The sequence below is a fragment of the Nerophis lumbriciformis genome, linkage group LG02 (genome assembly GCF_033978685.3).
Source record: "Nerophis lumbriciformis linkage group LG02, RoL_Nlum_v2.1, whole genome shotgun sequence".
NCBI classification, from domain to species: domain Eukaryota; kingdom Metazoa; phylum Chordata; class Actinopteri; order Syngnathiformes; family Syngnathidae; genus Nerophis; species Nerophis lumbriciformis.
In genome coordinates, this window is record NC_084549.2 from 49295252 (window position 1) to 49317149 (window position 21898).

Here is a 21898-nt window from a genome sequence, read left to right on the forward strand (position 1 = left end):
GTGAGGGTTGGACTCCGCCAAGGCTGCCCTTTGTCACCGATTCTGTTCATAACCTTTATGGACAGAATTTCTAGGCGCAGTCAGGGCGTTGAGGGGATCCGGTTTGGTGTCTGCAGGATTAGGTCTCTGCTATTTGCAGATGATGTGGTCCTGATGGCTTCATCTGGCCAAGATCTTCAGCCCTCACTGTAGCGGTTCGCAGACGAGTGTGAAGTGACTGGGATGTGAATCAGCACCTCCAAGTCCGAGTCCATGGTTCTCACCCGGAAAAGGGTGGAGGAGATCTTGCCCCAAGTGGAGGAGTTCAAGGACCTCAGAGTCTTCTTCACGAGTGAGGGAAGGGTGGATCGTGAGATCGACAGGCGGAACGGTGCGGCGTCTTCAGTAATGCGGACGCTGTATTGATCCGTTGTGGTGAAGAAGGAGCTGAGCCGGAAGGCAAAGCTCTCGATTTACCGGTCGATCTACGTTCCCATCCTCACCTATGGTCATGAGCTTTGTGTCATGGCCGAAAGGACAAAATCACGGGTACAAGCGGCCGAAATGAGATTCCTCCGCCGGGTGGCGGGGCTCTCCCTTAGAGATAGGGTGAGAAGCTCTGTCATCCGGGAGGAGCTCAAAGTAAAGCCATTGCTCCTCCATTTCGAGAGGAGCCAGATGAGGTGGTTCGGGCATCTGGTCAGGATGCCACCCGAACGCCTCCCTAGGGAGGTGTTTCGGGCACGTCCGACCGGTAGGAGGCCCAGGAAGACCCAGGAAACGGGAAGCTTATCTCTCCCGGCTGGCCTGGGAACGCCCCGGGATCCCCCGGGAGGAGCTGGACGAAGTGGCTGGGGAGAAAAAAGTCTGGGCTTCCCTGCTTAGGCTGCAGCCCCCGCGACCCGACCTCGGATAAGCGGAAGAAAATGGATGGATGGATGGATGGAGTTATGTTTAAATAACTGTCATAAAGAGTAAAACCTCATTTTTGTATTTGTAAACCTTACCAAAACAACTGATTTTAGTAAAACTCACACAGATTCAATATTACAGGAATTTTTAGACATTTTGCTTATTTGGTGTAGGAATTATGATGGAATACATTGTTATTGCTTATTTCGCATTATATCAGGATTTTAAGATCTTTACTGTCATACTGAGGAAAACAAATACTTTTTGTGTTTGCAAGCCTTAAAAAAGCATATGTTTCGAGTAAAACTCACAAGAATGCCTTATTTCAGGCATTATTAGCCATTTTTATGTGTAGTTTAGGCATACTTGCCAAGCCTCCTGGATTTTCCAGGAGACTCCCGAAATTCAGCGCCTTTCCCGAAAACCTCCCGGGACAAATTTTCTCCCGAAAATCTCCCGAAATTCAGGCTGACCTGAGTGAGGACAGCCTGTATTCACGTCTGCTTTCCCACGATATAAACAGCATGCCTGCCCAATCACGTTATAACTGTAGAATGATCGAGGGCGAGTTCTTGGTTTCTTATGTGGATTTATTGTTAGGTAGTTTCATTAACGTCCTCCCAGCGCGGTAACAACACTAAACAACAGCAGTCACGTTTTCGTCTACCGTAAAGCAGTTTGTCTGCCGTAAACAGCAATGTTGTGACACTCTTTAAACAGGGCAATACTGCCATCTACTGTACATGCATATGTGACAATAACATCCAGGGCTTTTAGAGAGTGCAGTGCACAACTGCGCACACAACAAGGAGACGGAGCAGAAGAACGCGGAAGATACAGCCATGGCGACGCCGACGACGAGTAAGATGAAGAAACACGCTTATAAGTTCCAAGCCGCAGCTGCGATTGGACCTGGATAGCCTCCGGGAAGAAGTAGTGGAGTACCAAGTGCTTGGCAGTGAAGATCTTCCTCAGGAAGCAAAGATTGACCGGTTTTTGGCCATGCTCAGGAGGGGTGGAAAATTCCAGACTCTCGTGCATTTGATGAAAGCACTTTTGTGCGTGCCACACAGCAATGCATCATCAGAGAGGGTGTTCAGCATGGTTAGAAAAATAGTGACAGAGAATAGAACAAGGATGGACAATTCAACCCTTAACTCAACAATGAGTAGATGAGTGTTATGTGTGTGTATAAGTGTAAATAAATGAAAACTGAAATTCAAGTATTTATTTTATTTATATATATATATATATATATATATATATATATATATATATATATATATATATATATATATATATATATAGCTAGAATTCACTGAAAGTCAAGTTTTTCTTATATATGTGTGTATATATATATATATATATATATTTTTTATATATATATATATATATCAAATCAAATCAAATCAACTTTATTTATATATATATATATATATATATATATATATATTTATATATACATATATATATATATATATATATATATATATATATATATATATATATATATATATATATATAAATATATATATATATATATATATATATATATATATGTATATATATTTGAAATACTTGACTTGGTGAATTTTAGCTCTAAATATACTCCTCCCCTCTTAACCACACCCCCAACCACGACCCCACCCCACCCCCGACCACGCCTTCCCCACCCCCACCTCCTGAAATCGGAGGTCTCATTGTTGGCAAGTATGAGTTTAGGAGTTATGTTTAAATAACTGTCATAGTGAGTGTGGCAGTTACACCGTCATATTGAGTAAAAAAAACTAACTTGTGTCTTTGCAAACCTCACAAAAGAAAACGTTTCTAATAAAAATCACAAAGATACATTTCTTCACGCATTATTAGACATTTTTCATGTGTGGTTTAGGAGTTATGTTTAAATAACTGTCATATTGAGTGTGGCAGTTATACTGTCATTATGTGTAAAACCTAATTTTGTATTTGCAAACCTTATAAAAACAACTGATTCTAGTAAAACATAGATTCAATTTTACAGGCATTTTTAGACATTTTACATGTTTGGTTTAGGAGTTGTGTTTGAATACATTTTGTATTGCTATTTTTGTTAGGGCAAGGCCGACCGGCAGGAGACCAGGGGGAAGACCCAGGACACATTGGGAAGACTATCATTCAAGTACCTTGGGATGTGGGTGGACAATAAGCTGGACTGGACTGTTAACACAGACCACTTGTACAGGAAAGGACAGAGCTGTACTTCCTGAGGCGGCTGTCCTTTGTCCCACACGCCATTAGACTGTACAACTCTCCTCTGGGGGGAGGGGGCTACTAGGATGACAGGGGATGCAAATCAATAAGAGTGCAATATTTTTTCAAAACATGGTCACTACTGCCTAGTTTCTCATGTTATATTCTTATTTTACTGTTATATTTGTATTCTCATTGTTGCTTTTTATTTTTATTCTATTGTAATATGTTTCTATTTTGTTTCAATGTATAACCCCATTATTTACTTTTCACTTTTTAAAATTTTGTACACTACTGCTGGAATTTAAATTTTCCTGAGGGAACTCTCCTGAAGGAATCAATTAAGTACTATCTATCTATCTATATATCTATCTATCTATCTATCTATCTATCTATCTATCTATCTATCTATCTATCTATCTATCTATCTATGTCTCCTGGCTGGCCTGAAAACGCCTGGGATCCCCCGAGAAGAGCTGGACGAAGTGGCTGGGGAGAAGAAAGTCTGGGCTTCTCTGCTTAGGCTGCTGCCCCCGCAACCTGACCTCGGATAAGCAGGAAGAAAATGGATGGATTTAGTATGACAGTTATACTGTCATATTAAGTAAAAAACTAACTTGTGTCTTTGCAAACATTACAAAATATATTTTTTCTAGCAAAACTCACAAAGATACATAACTCAAGGCATTATTAGCCATTTTGCATGTGTGGTTTAGGACATATGTTTAAATAACCGTCAGATTGAGTGTGACAATATACTGTCATAGTGAGTAAAACCCATATTTTGTAATTGCAAACCTTATGAAAACAAATGATTCTACTAAAACTCACATGGATACAATATCACAGGCATTTTAGACATAATGCATGTTTGGTTTTGGAGTAATGTTTATATAACTTTCATATTTAGTATGACAGTAATACTGTCATATTGAATAAAAAAAACTAACTTGTATCTGTACAAACCTTAAACAATATTTTTTTCCAGTAAAACTCACAAAGAGACATTTCTCCAGGCATTATTAGCCATTGTGCACATGTGGTTTAGGAGTTATGTTTAAATAAATGTCAAATTGAATGTGGCAGTTATACTGTTATTATGAGTAAAACCTAATTTTTGTAAATGTTAACCTTACCACAATACCTGATTCTGGTAAAACTCACATAGATTCAATATTACAAGCATTTTTAGACATTTTACATGTTTGGTTTAGAGTTGTGTTTGAATACATTTTTATTGCTTTTTTCATTAGGGCAAGTCCGACGGGCAGGAGGCCGCGGGGAAGACCCAGGACACATTGGGAAGACTATGTCTCCCGGCTGGGCTGGGAACGCCTCGGGATCCCCCGAGAAGAGCTGGACGAAGTGGTTGGGGAGAGCGAAGACCGGGCTTCTCTGCTTAGGCTGCTGCCCCTGCAACCCGACCTCGGATAAGCGGAAGAAAATGGATGGATTTAGTATGACAGTTATACTGTCATATTAAGTAAAAAAAAAACTAACTTGTGTCTTTGCACACCTTACAAAATATATTTTTTCTAGTAAAACTCATAAAGATACATATCTACAGGCATTATTAGCCATTTTACATGTGTGGTTTAGGAGTTATAATTAAATAACTGTCATATTGAATGTGGCAGTAATACTGTCATTATGACCTAATTTTTGTAATTTTAAACCTTACCAAAATACCTGATTCTGGTAAAACTCACAAAGATTCAATATTACAGGCATTTTTAGACAGATTACATGTTTGGATTTGGGGTTATGTTTATACAACTATCATATTGAGTACAAAAAACAAACTTGTGTCTTTGCAAACCATACAAAAGATCATTGTTTTAGTAAATCTAACAAAGTCTCCAAGCATTATTAGCCATTTTGCATTTGTTGTTTAGGAGTTATGTTTAAATAACTGTCATAGAGAGTAAAACCTAATTTTTGTATTTGCAAACCTTACAAAAACAACTGATTCTAGTAAAACTCACATGGATACAATATTGCAGGCATTTTTAGACATAATGCATGTTTGATTTTGGAGTTGTGTTTGTATAACTTTCATATTTAGTATTACAGTAATACTGTCATATTGAGTAATAAAAACTAACTTGTGTCTTTGCAAACCTTACAAAAGATCGTTATTCTAGTAAAGATTTAGACTTCGACTTCGACTTTCTTTTTATTGTGATTCAAATTTGAACTTTACAGCACAGATAAGAACGAAATGTAGTGCAGGATAAAAAAGCAATAAGGTGCATATTTCGATAAATAAATATATATAAATAATATATAAATACTATATATATATATATATATATATATATATATATATATATATATATAATAAATATATATAAATAGATAAATAGATTACTGTGCAGATAAATATATTGCCCTTTTTTACATGCACCCACGTTTATGGATGTATGTTATCTTGTCTTTTTCATTCCAGCGAGTTAATTCATTTTGAGGGGAGTTGAGGAGATATTTTAATTATGATGCGTTCAAGAGTCTTACGGCCTGAGGGAGAAGCTGTTACAGAACATGGAGGTTCTGCTTCGGAAGCTGCGGAACCTCTTTCTAGAGTCCAGCAGTGAAAACGGTCCTTGGTGGGGGTGGGAGGAGTCTTTGCAAATTTTCTGAGCCCTGGTCAGGCAGCACTTTTTGCGATCTCCTGGATAGGAGGAAGAGGGGTCCTGATGATCTTTTCCGCCGTCCTCACCACTCTCTGGAGATACTTCCAGTCTGAGGCACTGCAGGCTCCAGTCCAGACAGAGATGCTGTTGGTCAGCAGGCTCTCTATAACAAAGATACATCTCTCCAAGCATTATTAGCTATTTTGCATTTGTTGTTTAGGAGTTATGTTTAAATAACTGTCATAGTGATTTAAACCTAAATTTTGTATTTGCAAACCTTTCAAAAACAACTGATTGTAGTAAAACTCACACAGATACAATATTGCAGGCATTTTTAAACATAATGCATGTTTGGTTTTGGAGTTATGTTTTTATAACTTTCATATGTATGACAGCTATACTGTTATATTTAATTAAAAAAACTAACTTGTGTCTTTACAAACCTTACATAATATTTTTTCCCAGTAAAACTCACAAAGATACATTTCAACAGGCATTATTAGCCATTTTGCATGTGTGGTTTAGAAGTTATGTTTAAATAACTGCCATATGGAGTGTGACCGTAAAGTCATAGTGAGTAAAACAAACTAACTTGTGTCTTTGCAAACCTTACAAAAGAAAATGTTACTAGTAAAACTCACAAAGATACATTTCTTCATGCATTATTAGAAAATGCTCATGTGTAGTTTAGGAGTTATGTTTAAATAACTGTCATATTGAGTGTGGCAGTCATACAGTCATTAAGTGTTAAACCTAATTTTTGTTTTTGCAAACCTTACAAAAACAACTGATTCTAGTAAAACTCACATTGATTCAATATTACAGGCATTTTAGACATTATACATATTTGGTTTAGGAGTTGTGTTTGAATCCATTTTTATTGCTTTTTTCGTTAGGGCAAGTCCGACCGGCAGGAGGCCACGGGGAAGACAGAGGACACATTGGGAAGACTATGTAAGCCGGTTGGCCTGGGAACGCCTCAGGATCCCCCCGAGAAGAGCCTTACGAAGTGGCTTGGGAGAGGGAAGTCTGGGCTTCTCTGCTTAGGCTGCTGCCCCCGCAACCCGACCTCGGATAAGCGGAAGAAAATGGATGGATTTAGTATGACAGTTATACTGTCATATTAAGTAAAAAAAACTAACTTGTGTCTTTGCAAACTTTACAAAATATAATCATTCTAGTAAAACAAACAAAGATCCATTTCTCCAAGCATTATTAGCCATTTCGCATTTGTTGTTTAGGAGTTATATTCAAATAACTGTCAAAGTAAATAAAACCTAATTTTGGTATTTGAAAACCTTACAAAAACAACTGATTCTAGTAAAACTCACACAGATACAATATTACAGGCATTTTTAGACATAATACATGTTTGGTTTTGGAGTAATGTTTATATAACTTTCATATATAGTATGACAGCTATACTGTTATATTGAGTAAAAAAAACAAACTTGTGTCCTTACAAACCTTACAAAATATATTTTTTCTAGTAAAACTCACAAAGAGACATTTCCCCAGGGTATTATTAGCCATTGTGCATGTGTGGTTTAGGAGTTATGTTTAAATAAATGTCAAATTGAATGTGGCAGGTATACTGTCATGAGTAAAACCTAATTGTTGTAATTGTAAACCTTACCAAAATACCTGAATCTGGTAAAACTCACATAGATTCAATATTACATGCATTTTTAGACGGATTGCTTGTTTGGTTTTGGAGTTATGTTTTTACAACTTTCATATTTAGTATGACTGTTATACTGTCACATTGAGTAAAAAAACAACTAACTTTTGTCTTTGCAAACCTTACAAAAGATCATTATTCCGGTAAAGACCTAGACATTCTTTTTATTGTCATTTAAATTTGAACTTTACAGCACAGATAACAAAATTTCGTTACATAAGCTCATGGTAGTGCAGGATAAAAAAGCAATAAGGTGCATATATAAATAAATACATATAAATAATAAATAAATATATAAATATATATATATATATTTATATATATATATATATATGTATATATATATATATATATATATATATATATATATATATATATATATATATATATATATATATATATATATATATAAATACATATGTATAGATATATATAAATAGATAAATAGAGTACTGTGCAGATAAATATATTGCACTTTTTCCACATACGCCCACGTTTATGGGTGTATGTTATATTGTTTTTTTTATTCCAGCGAGTTAATTCATTTTGAGGGGAGTTGAGGAGATGATTTAATTATGATGCGTTTAAGAGTCTTACCGCCTGAGGGAAGAAGCTGTTACAGAAGCTGGAGGTTCTGCTTCGGAGGCTGCGGAACTTCTTTCTAGAGTCCAGCAGTGAAAACTGTCCTTGGTGGGGGTGGGAGGAGTCTTTGCAAATTTTCTGAGCCCTGGTCAGGCAGCACTTTTTGCGATCTCCTGGATAGGAGGAAGAGGAGTCCTGATGATCTTTTCCGCCGTCCTCACCACTCTCTGGAGATACTTCCAGTCTGAGGCACTGCAGGCTCCAGTCCAGACAGAGATGCTGTTGGTCAGCAGGCTCTCTATAACAAAGATACAGTTCTCCAAGCATTATTAGCTATTTGCATTTGTTGTTTAGGATTTATGTTTAAATAACTGTCATAGTGAGTAAAACCTAAATTTTGTATTTGCAAACCTTTCAAAAACAATTGATTCTATAAAACTCACACAGATACAATATCACAGGCATTTTTAGACATAATGCATATTTGGTTTTGGAGTTCTGTTTATATAACTTTCATATTTAGTATTACAGTAATACTGTCATATTGAGTAAAAAAAAAAAAACTAACTTGTGTCTTTACAAACCTTACAAAATATTTTTCCCTGTAAAACTCACAAAGATACATTTCTACAGGCATTATTAGCCATTTTGCATGTGAGGTTTAGGATTTATGTTTAAATAACTGTCATAGTGAGTAAAACCTAAATTTTGTATTTGCAAACCTTACAAAAACAATTGATTCTAGTAAAACTCAGATACAATATCACAGGCATTTTTAGACATAATGGTTTGGTTGGTTTTGGAGTTGTGTTTATATAACTTTCATAATTAGTATTACAGTAATACTAATTATGGCATGGCGCAGTGGGAGAGTGGCCGTGCGCAACCCGAGGGTCCCTGGTTCAATCCCCACCTAGTACCAACCTCGTCATGTCCGTTGTGTCCTGAGCAAGACACTTCACCCTTGCTCCTGATGGGTGCTGGTTAGCGCCTTGCATGGCAGCTCCCTCCATCAGTGTGTGAATGTGTGTGTGAATGGGTAAATGTGGAAGTAGTGTCAAAGCGCTTTGAGTACCTTGAAGGTAGAAAAGCGCTATACAAGTACAACCCATTTATCATTTACTGTCATATTGAGTAAAAAAAAAAAAAACTAACTTGTGTCTTTACAAACCTTACAAAATATTTTTCCCAGTAAAACTCAAAGATACATTTCTACAGGCATTATTAGCCATTTTGTATGTGCGGTTTAGGAGTTATGTTTAAATAACTGTCATATTGAGTGTGACAGTAAAGTCATAGTGAGTAAAACAAACTAACTTGTGTCTTTGCAATGCTTACAAAAGAAAATGTTACTAGTAAAACTCACAAAAGATGCATTTCTTCATGCATTATTAGAAAATGTTCTTGTGTAGTTTAGGAGTTACGTTTTAATAACTTTCAAATTGAGTGTGGCAGTTATACTGTCATTAAGTGTTAAACCTATTTTTTGTATTTGCAAACCTTACAAAAACAACTGATTCTAGTAAAACTCACATAGATTCAATATAAAAGGCATTTTAGACATTTTACATGTTTTGTTTAGGAGTTGTGTTTGAATACATTTGTATTGCTTTTTTTGTTAAGGCAAGTCCAAACGGCAGGAGGCCACGGGGAAGACACAGGACACATTGGGAAGATTATATCAGCTGGCTGGCTTGGGAACGCCTCGGGATCCCCCGAGAAGAGCTGGACGAAGTAGCTGGGGATAGGGAAGTCTGGGCTTCTCTGCTTAGGCTGCAGCCCCCGCAACACGACCTCGGATAAGCGGAAGAAAATGGATGGATTTAGTATGACAGTTATACTATCATATTGAGTAAAAAAAAACTAACTTTTGTTTTTGTAAACATTCAAAATATATTTTTTCTAGTAAAACTCACAAAGGTACACATAGTTTAAATAACTGTCATAGTACGTAAAACCTATTTTTTGTATTTACAAACCTTACAAAAACAACTGATTCTAATAAAACTCACATGCATTCAATATTACAGTTATTTTTAGACAATTTGCCTGTTTGGTTTAGAAATTATGATGGAATACATTTTTTATTGCTTTTTTAGCATTATCTCAGGATTTTAGGAATTAAACTGTCATATTGAGTAAAACTACTTTTTGTGTTTGCAAGCCTTAAAAAAGCATATGTTTCGAGTAAAACTCACAAAAATGCATTATTTCAGGCAATATTAGCTCATTTGTATGTGTATGTTAGGAGTTATGTTTAATTTACTGTCATATTGAGTGTACATTGTCCTGGTGAAAAAAACAATTTTTTTATTTGCAAAAATTTCAAACACAGCTGATTCTAGTAAAATTCACATGGATTCAATATTACAGGCATTTTTACACATATTGCATGTTTGACTTAGGAAATATGTTTGAATACATTTTTATTGCTTTTTTCGCATTATCTCAGGATTTTAGGGATATAACTGTCTATTGAGTAAAAAAATACTTTTTGTGTTTGCAAGATTTAAAAAAGCATATGTTTAGAGTAAAACTCCGTAGAATGTATTATTTGAGGCATCATTAACCATTTTGCATAAGTAGTTAGGAGTTATTTTTAAATAACTGTCATATTGAGTGTGAAAGTATACTGTCATAGTGAGTAAAACTTAGTTTTTGTATTTGCAAACCTTAGAAAAATAACTGATTCTCTAAAACTCACATGGATTTAATATTACAGGCATTTTTAGAACATTTGCATTGTTGGTTTAGGAATTATGTTGGAATACATTTTTATTGCTTTTTTCGCATTAGCTCAGGATTTTAGGAACATTAAAGTCATATTGTGTAAAAAAATAATTTTTTTGTTTGCAAGCCTTAAAAAAGCATATGTTTCGAGTAAAACTCACAAGAATGCATTATTTCAGGTAATATTAGCTCATTTTTATGTGTAGTTTAAGAGTAATGTTTAATTTACTGTCATATTGAGTGTACTTTGTCATGGTGAATAAACACTAATTTTTGTATTTGCAAAAATTTCAAACACAGCTGATTCTAGTAAAACTCACATAGATTCAATATTACAGGCATTTTTACACATATTGCATGTTAGATTTAGGAAATATGATTGAATACATTTTTATTGCTTTTTTCGCATTATCTCAGGATTTTAGGAATATAACTGTCATATTGAGTAAAAAACTACTTTTTGTGTTTGCAAGATTTAAAAGAGCATGTGTTTGGAGTAAAACTCAGTAGAATGCATTATTTGAGGCATCATTAGCCATTTTGCATGTGTAGTTAGGAGTTATTTTTAAATTACTGTCATATTGAGTGTGAAAGTATACTGTCATAGTGAGTAAAATTTAATTTTTGTATTTGCAAACCTTACAAAAACAACTGATTCTAGTAAAACTCACATGGATTTAATATTACAGGCATTTTTAGACAATTTGCATTGTTGGTTTAGGAATTATGTTGGAATACATTTTTATTGCTTTTTTCGTATTATCTCAGGATTTTAAGAACATTACTGTCATATTGAGTAAAAAACTACTTTTTGTGTTTGCAAGCCTTAAAAAAGCATATGTTTCGAGTAAAACTCACAAGAATGCATTATTTCAGGCAATATTAGCTCATTTTTATGTGTAGTTTAGGAGTAATGTTTAATTTACTGTCATATTGAGTGTACATTGTCATGGTGAAAAAAATCTTTTTTTTTTTTTGCAAACCTTACAAAAACAACTGATTCTAGTAAAACTCACATGGATTCAATAATACAGGCATTTTTACACATTTTGCATGTTTAGTTTAGAAATTATGTTTGAATACATTTTTATTGCTTTTTTCGCATTATCTCAGGATTTTAGGGATATAACTGTCTATTGAGTAAAAAAATACTTTTTGTGTTTGCAACATTTAAAAAAGCATATGTTTAGAGTAAAACTCCGTAGAATGTATTATTTGAGGCATCATTAACCATTTTGCATAAGTAGTTAGGAGTTATTTTTAATATATTGAGTGTGAAAGTATACTGTCATAGTGAGTAAAACTTAGTTTTTGTATTTGCAAACCTTACAAAAATAACTGATTCTACTAAAACAATATTTAGTTATCTCAGGATTTTAAGAAGATTACCGTCATATTGAGTAAAAAACACTTTTTGTGTTTGCAAGCCTTAAAAAAGCATAGGTTTCGAGGAAAACTCCCAAGGATGCATTATTTCCAGCATTATTAGCCATTTTGCATGTGTAGTTTAGGAGTTATGATTAAATAACTGTCATATTGAGTGTGACAGTTTACTTTCATAAAGAGTAAAACCTAATTTTTGTTTTTGCAAACTTTACTAAAACAACTGATTCTAGTAAAACTCACATGGATTCAATATTACAGGCATTTTTACACATTTCGCATTGTTGGTTTAGGAATTATGTTGGAATACATTTTTATTGCTTTTTTCGCATTATCTCTGGATTTTAAGAACATTACTGTCATATTGAGTAAAAAACTCCTTTTTGTGTTAGCAAGCCTTAAAAAAGCATATGTTTCGAGTAAAACTCACAAGAATGCATTATTTCAGGCAATATTAGCTCATTTTTAAGTGTAGTTTAGGAGTTATGTTTAATTTACTCTCATATTGAGTGTACATTATCATGGAAAAAAAACAACTAATTTTTGTATTTGCAAAAATTTGAAACGCAACCGATTCTAGTAAAACTCACATGGATTCAATACTACAGGCATTTTTACACATTTTGCATGTTTGATTTAGGAAATATGATTGAATATATTTTCATTGCTTTTTTCGCATTATCTCAGGATTTTAGGAATATTACTGTCATATTGAGTAAAAAACTACTTTTTGTGTTTGCAAGATTTGAAAAAGCAAATGTTTCGAAAAAAACTGCGTAGAATGCATTATTTGAGGCATCATTATACATTTTGCATTTGTAGTTTAGGAGTTATGATTAAATAAATGTCATATTGAGTGCAACAGTTTACTTTCATAAAGTGTAAAACCTCATTTTTGTTTTTGCAAACCTTAGTAAAACAACTGATTCTAGTAAAACTCACATGGATTCAATATTACAGGCATTTTTACACATTGTGCATGTTTAGTTTAGAAATTATGATTGAATACATTTTTATTGCTTTTTTTCGCATTATCTCAGGATTTTAAGAACATTAGGGACGGCGTGGCGCAGTGGCAGAGTGGCCGTGCGCAACCCAAGGGTCCCTGGTTCAATCCCCAACCTCGTCATGTCCGTTGTGTCCTGAGCAAGACACTTCACCCTTGCTCCTGATGGGTGCTGGTAGCGCCTTGCATGGCAGCTCCCTCCATCAGTGTGTGAATGTGTGTGTGAATGGGTAAATGTGGAAGTAGTGTTAAAGCGCTTTGAGTACCTTGAAGGTAGAAAAGCGCTATACAAGTACAACCCATTTATCATTTATCATTTATTACTGTCATATTGAGTAAAAAAAATTTTTTTTGTTTTTGCAAGCCTTAAAAAGCATATGTTTCGAGGAAAACTCCCAAGGATCCATTATTTCAAACATTGTTAGCCATTTTGCATGAGTAGTTTAGGAGTTATGATTAAATGACTGTCGTATTGAGTGTGACAGTTTACATTCATAAAGAGTAAAACCTAATTTTAGTTTTTGCAAACCTTACTAAAACAGCTGATTCCAGTAAAACTCACATGGATTTAATATTACAGGCATTTTTAGACATTTTGCATTGTTGGTTTAGGAATTATGTTGGAATACGTTTTTTTTGCTTTTTTCGCATTATCTCAGAATTTTAAGAACATTACTGTCATTTTGAGTAAAAAACTACTGTTTGTGTTTGCAAGCCTTAAAAAAGCATATGTTTCGAGTAAAACTCACACGAATGCAATATTTCAGGCAATATTAGCTCATTTTGCTTGTGTGGATTAGGAGTTTTTAAATAACTGTCATATTGCGTGTGGCAGTTATACTGTCATTATGAGTAAAACCTAATTTTTATATTTGTAAACCTTATAAACTTCCTGATTCTAGTAAAATTCACAAATATACACTATTACAGGTATTTTTAGACATAATGCAGGTTTGGTTTTGGAGTTAGGTTTATAACTTTTCATATTTAGTATGACAGTTATACTGTCATATTAAGTAAAAAAAAAAAAAAAGATTTGTGTCTTTGCAAACCTTACAAAATATTTTTTTCCAGTAAAACTCACAAATATTCATTTCTTTTATTAGCCATTTTGCATGTGTGGTTTCGGAGTTATGTTTAAATAACTGTCAGATACAGAGACAGAGACAGTATACATGGGGAAGGCGTGGCGCTGTTGGGAGAGTGGCCGTTCCAGCAACTTGAGGGTTCTTGGTTCGATTCCCACCTTCTACCAACCTCGTCACGTCCGTTGTGTCCTTGAGGGAGACACTTTACCCTTGCTCCTGATGGGTTGTGGTTAGGGCCTTGCATGCCAGCTCCCGCCATCAGTGTGTGAATGTGTGTGTGAATGGATGAATGTAAAAATAGTGTCAAAGCGCTTTGTGTACCTTGAAGGTAGAAAAGCGCTATACAAGTATAACCCATTTACCATAGTGAGTAAAACCAAATGTTTGTATTTACAAACCTTACAAAAACAACCGATTCTAGTAAAAGTCACACAGATACAATATTTTAGGCATTTTTAGACATAATGCATGTTTGGTTTTGGAGTTATGTTTATATAACCTCCTTTCTGAGCCGCCACCTTATCGTGGTAGAGGAGTTTGCGTGTCCCACTGATCCTAGGAGCTATGCTGTCTGTGGGCTTCTGTGGGCCCTCGTAGGCTCTCCCAAGACAAATAGGTCCTAGGTGAGGGATCAGACAAAGAGCAGCTCAAAGACCTTTATGAAAAGTACAAATCGAGGTCCTAGATTTTTCCTCGCCCGGACGCGGGTCACCGTGGCTCCCCTGTGGAGCCAGGCCCAGAGGTGGGGCACGATGGCGAGCGCCTGTTGGCTGGCTCAGCTCAATGAAGCAACGTGGTTCCCTCCTCCAATGGGCTCACCACTCATGGGCTGGGTTATAGAGGTCGGGTGCAGTGTGAGCTGAGCGGCAGCCGAAGGCAGGGCACTTGGCGGTCCGATCATCGGCTACATAAGCTAGCTCTTCTGACGTGAAATGTCACCTCGCTGGGAGGAAAGGAGCCTGCGCTGGTGTGCGAGGTGGAGAAGTTCCGGCTCGATAAAGTTGGACTCACTTCGACGCACAGGAACCTGTTCTCTCGAGAGGGGCTGGACTCTCTTCCACTATGGCGTTGCAAGCAATGAGAGGCTGGGGTGGCAATTCTTGTTGTCCCCCCGGCTCAAAGACAAGAGTATGGGGTATCGGACTGTCTGATTGTGGCGGGTCGCTCCCTGTATGATCAGTGTCAGAGCTTGGTCCGCATTGCCGGCAGTAAGTCGGACCTCTTTCCAGTGAGGGTTGGACTAAACCACACAAAGGGCAGCCTTGGCGGACCAAGGCTGCCCTTTGTCACCGATTCTGTTATTAACTTTTATGGACAGAATTGCAGTCATGGCGTTGAGGGGATCCGGTTTGGTGGTTGCAGGATTAGGTCTCTGCTTTTTGCAGTTGATGTGGTCCTGATGGCTTAAGTGGCCAGGATCTCCAGCTCTCATTGGATGGCCGAGTATGAAGCGACTGGGATGAGAATCAGCACCTCCATGGTTCTCGCCCGGTAAAGGGTGGGGTGCCATTTCCAGGTTGAGGAGGCGATGGCACATACTAGATGGCCCCAAGTGGAGGAGTTCAAGTACCTAGGAGTCTTGTTCACGAGTGAGGCGGATCGGTGCGGCGTCTTCATTAATGAGGACGCTATATCGATCCATTGTGGTGAAGAAGGAGCTGAGCCAGAATTAAAAGCTCTAAATTTACCGGTCGATCTACATTCCCATCCTGCACCCATGGTCATGGTTTTGACCGAAAATACAAGATCACGGGTACAAGCGGCCAAATTGAGTTTCTTCCGCCGGGTGGCGGGTCTCTCCCTTAGAGATAGGATAAGAAGCTCTGTCATCCGGGAGGAACTCAAAGTAAGGCGCTGCTCCTCCACATTGAGAGGAGCCAGATGAGGTGGTTCGGGCATCTGCTCAGGATGCCACCCGAACGCCTCCCGAGGGAGGTGTTTAGGGCAAGTCCGACCGGCAGGAGGCCACGGGGAAGACCCAGGACACATTGGGAAGATTATGTCTCCCGGCTGGCCTGGGAACGCCTCAGGATCCCCCGAGAAGAGCTGGAAGAAGTGGCTTGGGAGAGGGAAGTCTGGGCTTCTCTGTTTAGGCTGCTGCCCCCGCAACCCGACCTCGGTTAAGCGGAAGAAAATGGATGGATTTAGTAACGACAAAAAAAAAAGATTCTAGTAAAACTCACATGGATACAATTTTACAGGTATTTTTAGACATAATGCATGTTTGGAATTATGTTTATATAACTTTCATATGTATTATGACAGTTATACTGTCATCTTGAGTACAACTAACTTGTGTCTTTACAAACATTACAAACTATGTTTTTCCAGTAAAACTCACAAAAATAATTTTTTCCAAGCATTATTAGACATTTTTCATGTGTGGTTTAGGAAATATGTTTAAATAACTGTCATATTGATTGTGGCAGTTGCACTGTTATTATGTGTAAAACCAAATTTTTGTATTTGCAAACCTTACAAAAACAACTGATTCTAGTAAAACTCACATCGATTCAATATTACAGGCATTTTTAGCCATTTCACATGTTTGAATACATTTTTATTGCTTTTTTCGTTACGGCAAGTCCGATCGGCAGGAGGCCACGGGGAAGACCCAGGACACATTGGGAAGACTATGTCTCAGGCTGGCCTGGGAACACCTCGGGATCCCCCGAAAAGAGCTGGACAAAGTGGCTGGGGAGAGGGAAGTCTGGGCTTCTCTGCTTAGGCTGCTGCCCCCGCAACCCGACCTCGGATAAGCGGAAGAAAATGGATGGATTTAGTATGACAGTTATACTGTCATAATGAGTAAAAAAAACTATTTTTCATAGATTCAATATTACAGGCATCTTTAGATGGATTGCATGTTTGGTTTTGGAGATATGTTTATACAACTTTCATATTTAGTATGACAGTTATACTGTCATATTGAGTAAAAAAAAAAAAAACTTGTGTCTGCAAACCTTACAAAAGATTATTATTCTAGTAAAACTAACAAAGATACATTTTTCCAAGCATTATTAGCATTTCTTGTTTTGGAGTTATAATGCTTGCGTTGAGAGGCGACGGGCTCGGGTGGCAATTCTTGTTGCCCCCCGGCTCAAAGCCTGCACGTTGGAGTTCAACCCAGTGGACCAGTGGGTAGCTTTCCTCCGCCTTCGGGTGGGGACGGGTCCTGACTGTTGTTTGGCCTTACGCGCCAAACTGCAGCTCAGAGTACCCACCCTTTTTGGATTCACTGGAGGGAGTACTGGAAAGTGCTCCACCGGGTGATTCCCTCGTTCTACTGGGGACCTTCAACGCTCATCCTGGCAACAACAGTGAAACCTGGAGAGGGGTGATTGGGAAGAATGGCCGCCCGGATCTGAACCCGAGTGGTGTTTTGTTATTGGACTTTTGTGCTCGTCACAGATATTGAGTAAAAAAACTTGTGTCTTTGCAAACCTCACAAAACAAAACGTTTCTAATAAAAATCACAAAGATACATTTCTTCACGCATTATTAGACATTTTTCATGTGTGGTTTAGGAGTTATGTTTAAATAACTGTCATATTGAGTGTGGCAGTTATACTGTCATTATGTGTAAAACCTAATTTTGTATTTGCAAACCTTATAAAAACAACTCATTCTAGTAAAACATAGATTCAATTTTACAGGCATTTTTAGACATTTTACATGTTTGGTTTAGGAGTTGTGTTTGAATACATTTTTTATTGCTATTTTCGTTAGGGCAAGGCCGACCGGCAGGAGGCCAGGGGGAAGACCCAGGACACATTGGGAAGACGATCATTCAAGTACCTTGGGGTGTGGGTGGACAATAAGCTGGACTGGACTGTTAACACAGACCACTTGTACAGGAAAGGACAGAGCTGTACTTCCTGAGGCGGCTGTCCTTTGTCCCACACGCCAGCAGACTGTACAACTCTTCTCTGGGGGGAGGGGGGCTACTAGGATGACAGGGGATGCAAATCAATAAGAGTGCAATATTTTTTCAAAACATGGTCACTACTGCCTAGTTTCTCTTGTTATATTCTTATTTTACTGTTATATTTTTATTCTCATTGTTGCTTTTTATTTTTATTCTATTGTAATATGTTTCTATTTTGTTTAAATTTATACCCCCATTATTTACTTTTCACTTTTTACAATTTTGTACACTACTGCTGGAATTTAAATTTTCCTGAGGGAACTCTCCTGAAGGAATCAATAAAGTACTATCTATCTATCTATCTATCTATCTATCTATCTATTTATGTCTCCTGGCTGGCCTGAAAACGCCTTGGGATCCCCCGAGAAGAGCTGGACAAAGTGGCTGGGGAGAGGAAAGTCTGGGCTTCTCTGCTTAGGCTGCTGCCCCTGCAACCTGACCTCGGATAAGCAGGAAGAAAATGGATGGATTTAGTATGCCAGTTATACTGTCATATTAAGTAAAAAACTAACTTGTGTCATTGCAAACATTAAAAAAATATATTTTTTCTAGTAAAGCTCACAAAGATACATAACTAAGGCATTATTAGCCATTTGGATGTGTGGTTTAGGACTTATGTTTAAATAACCGTCAGATTGAGTTTGACAGTATACTGTCATAGTGAGTAAAACCCATATTTTGTAATTGCAAACCTTATGAAAACAAATGATTCTACTAAAATTGATACAATATCACAGGCATTTTAGACATAATGCATGTTTGGTTTTGGAGTAATGTTTATATAACTTTCATATTTAGTATGACAGTAATACTGTCATATTGAATAAAAAAAACTAACTTGTATCTGTACAAACCTTAAAAAATATTTTTTTCCAGTAAAACTCACAAAGAGACATTTCTCCAGGCATTATTAGCCATTGTGCACATGTGGTTTAGGAGTTATGTTTAAATAAATGTCAAATTGAATGTGGCAGTTATACTGTTATTATGAGTAAAACCTATTTTTTGTAAATGTTAACCTTACCACAATACTTGATTCTGGTAAAACTCACATAGATTCAATATTACAGGCATTTTTAGACATTTTACATGTTTGGTTTAGAGTTGTGTTTGAATAAATTTTTATTGCTTTTTTCATTAGGGCATGTCCGACGGGCAGGAGGCCGCGGGGAAGACCCAGGACACATTGGGAAGACTATGTCTTCCGGCTGGGCTGGGAACGCCTCGGGATCCCCCGAGAAGAGCTGGACGAAGTGGTTGGGGAGAGCGAAGTCCGGGCTTCTCTGCTTAGGCTGCTGCCCCCGCAACCCGACCTCGGATAAGCGGAAGAAAATGGATGGATTTAGTATGACAGTTATACTGTCATATTAAGTAAAAAAAACTATCTTGTGTCTTTGCACACCTTACAAAATATATTGTTTCTAGTAAAACTCATAAAGATACATATCTACAGGCATTATTAGCCATTTTACATGTGTGGTTTAGGAGTTATGTTTAAATAACTGTCATATTGAATGTGGCAGTAAAACTGTCATTATGACCTAATTTTTGTAATTGTAAACCTTACCAAAATACCTGATTCTGGTAAAACTCACAAAGATTCAATATTACAGGCATTTTTAGACGGATTACATGTTTGGTTTTGGGGTTATGTTTATACAACTTTCATATTTAGTATAACAGTTATACTATCATATTGAGTACAAAAAACAAATTGTGTCTTTGCAAACCATACAAAAGATCATTGTTTTAGTAAATCTAACAAAGATACATTTCTCTAAGCATTATTAGCCATTTTGCATTTGTTGTTTAGGAGTTATGTTTAAATAACTGTCATAGTGAGTAAAACCTATTTTTTGTATTTGCAAACCTTACAAAAACAACTGATTCTAGTAAAACTCACATGGATATAATATTGCAGGCATTTTTAGACATAATGCATCTTTGATTGTGGAGTTGTGTTTATATAACTTTTATATTTAGTATTACAGTAATACTGTCATATTGAGTAATAAAAATTAACTTGTGTCTTTACAAACCTTACAAAATATTTTTTTTCCTGCAAAACTCACGAAGAGATATTTCTCCAGGCATTATTAGCCATTTTGCATGTGTGGTTTAGGAGTTATGTTTAAATAAGTGTCTGATTGACTGTGACAGTATACTGTGAGTAAAACCCATATTTTGTATTTGCAAACCTTACAAAAACAACTGATTCTAGCAAAACTCACATGGATACAAAATTACAGGCATTTTTAGAGATAATGCATGTTTGGTTTTGGACAGAGGTGGGTAGAGTAGCCAGAAATTGTACTCAAGTAAGAGTACTGTTACTTTAGAGATTTATTACTCAAGTAAAAGTAAGGAGTAGTCACCCAAATATTTACTTGAGTAAAAGTAAAAAGTATGTTGTGAAAAAACTACTCAAGTACTGAGTAACTGATGAGTAACATACACACACATATCATATATATATATATATATATATATATATATATATATATATATATATATATACACACACACACACACACACACACACACACACACATATATATATATATATATATATATATATATATATATATATATATATATATATATATATATATATATATATATATATATATATATATATATATATATATATATATACATACACACATACAGGTAAAAGCCAGTAAATTAGAATATTTTGAAAAACTTGATTTATTTCAGTAATTGCATTCAAAAGGTGTAACTTGTACATTATATTTATTCATTGCACACAGACTGATGCATTCAAATGTTTAATTCATTTAATTTTGATGATTTGAAGTGGCAACAAATGAAAATCCAAAATTCCGTGTGTCACAAAATTAGAATATTACTTAAGGCTAATACAAAAAAGGGATTTTTAGAAATGTTGGCCAACTGAAAAGTATGAAAATGAAAAATATGAGCTTGTACAATACTCAATACTTGGTTGGAGCTCCTTTTGCCTCAATTACTGCGTTAATGCGGCGTGGCATGGAGTCGAAGAGTTTCTGGCACTGCTCAGGTGTTATGAGAGCCCAGGTTGCTCTGATAGTGGCCTTCAACTCTTCTGCGTTTTTGGGTCTGGAATTCTGCATCTTCCTTTTCACAATACCCCACAGATTTTCTATGGGGCTAAGGTCAGGGGAGTTGGCGGGCCAATTTAGAACAGAAATACCATGGTCCTTAAACCAGGCACGGGTAGATTTTGCGCTGTGTGCAGGCGCCAAGTCGTGTTGGAACTTGAAATCTCCATCTCCATAGAGCAGGTCAGCAGCAGGAAGCATGAAGTGCTCTAAAACTTGCTGGTAGACGGCTGCGTTGACCCTGGATCTCAGGAAACAGAGTGGACCGACACCAGCAGATGATATGGCACCCCAAACCATCACTGATGGTGGAAACTTTACACTAGACTTCAGGCAACGTGGATCCTGTGCCTCTCCTGTCTTCCTCCAGACTCTGGGACCTCGATTTCCAAAGGAAATGCAAAATTTGCATGGTTGGGTGATGGTTTGGGGTGCCATGTCATCTGCTGGTGTCGGTCCACTCTGTTTCCTGAAATCCAGGGTCATACATTTATATATATATATATATATATATATACACATATATATATGTATATATACATATATATATATATATATATATATATATATATATATATATATATATATATATATATATATATATATATATATATATATATATATACATACAGTATATAATTTATAT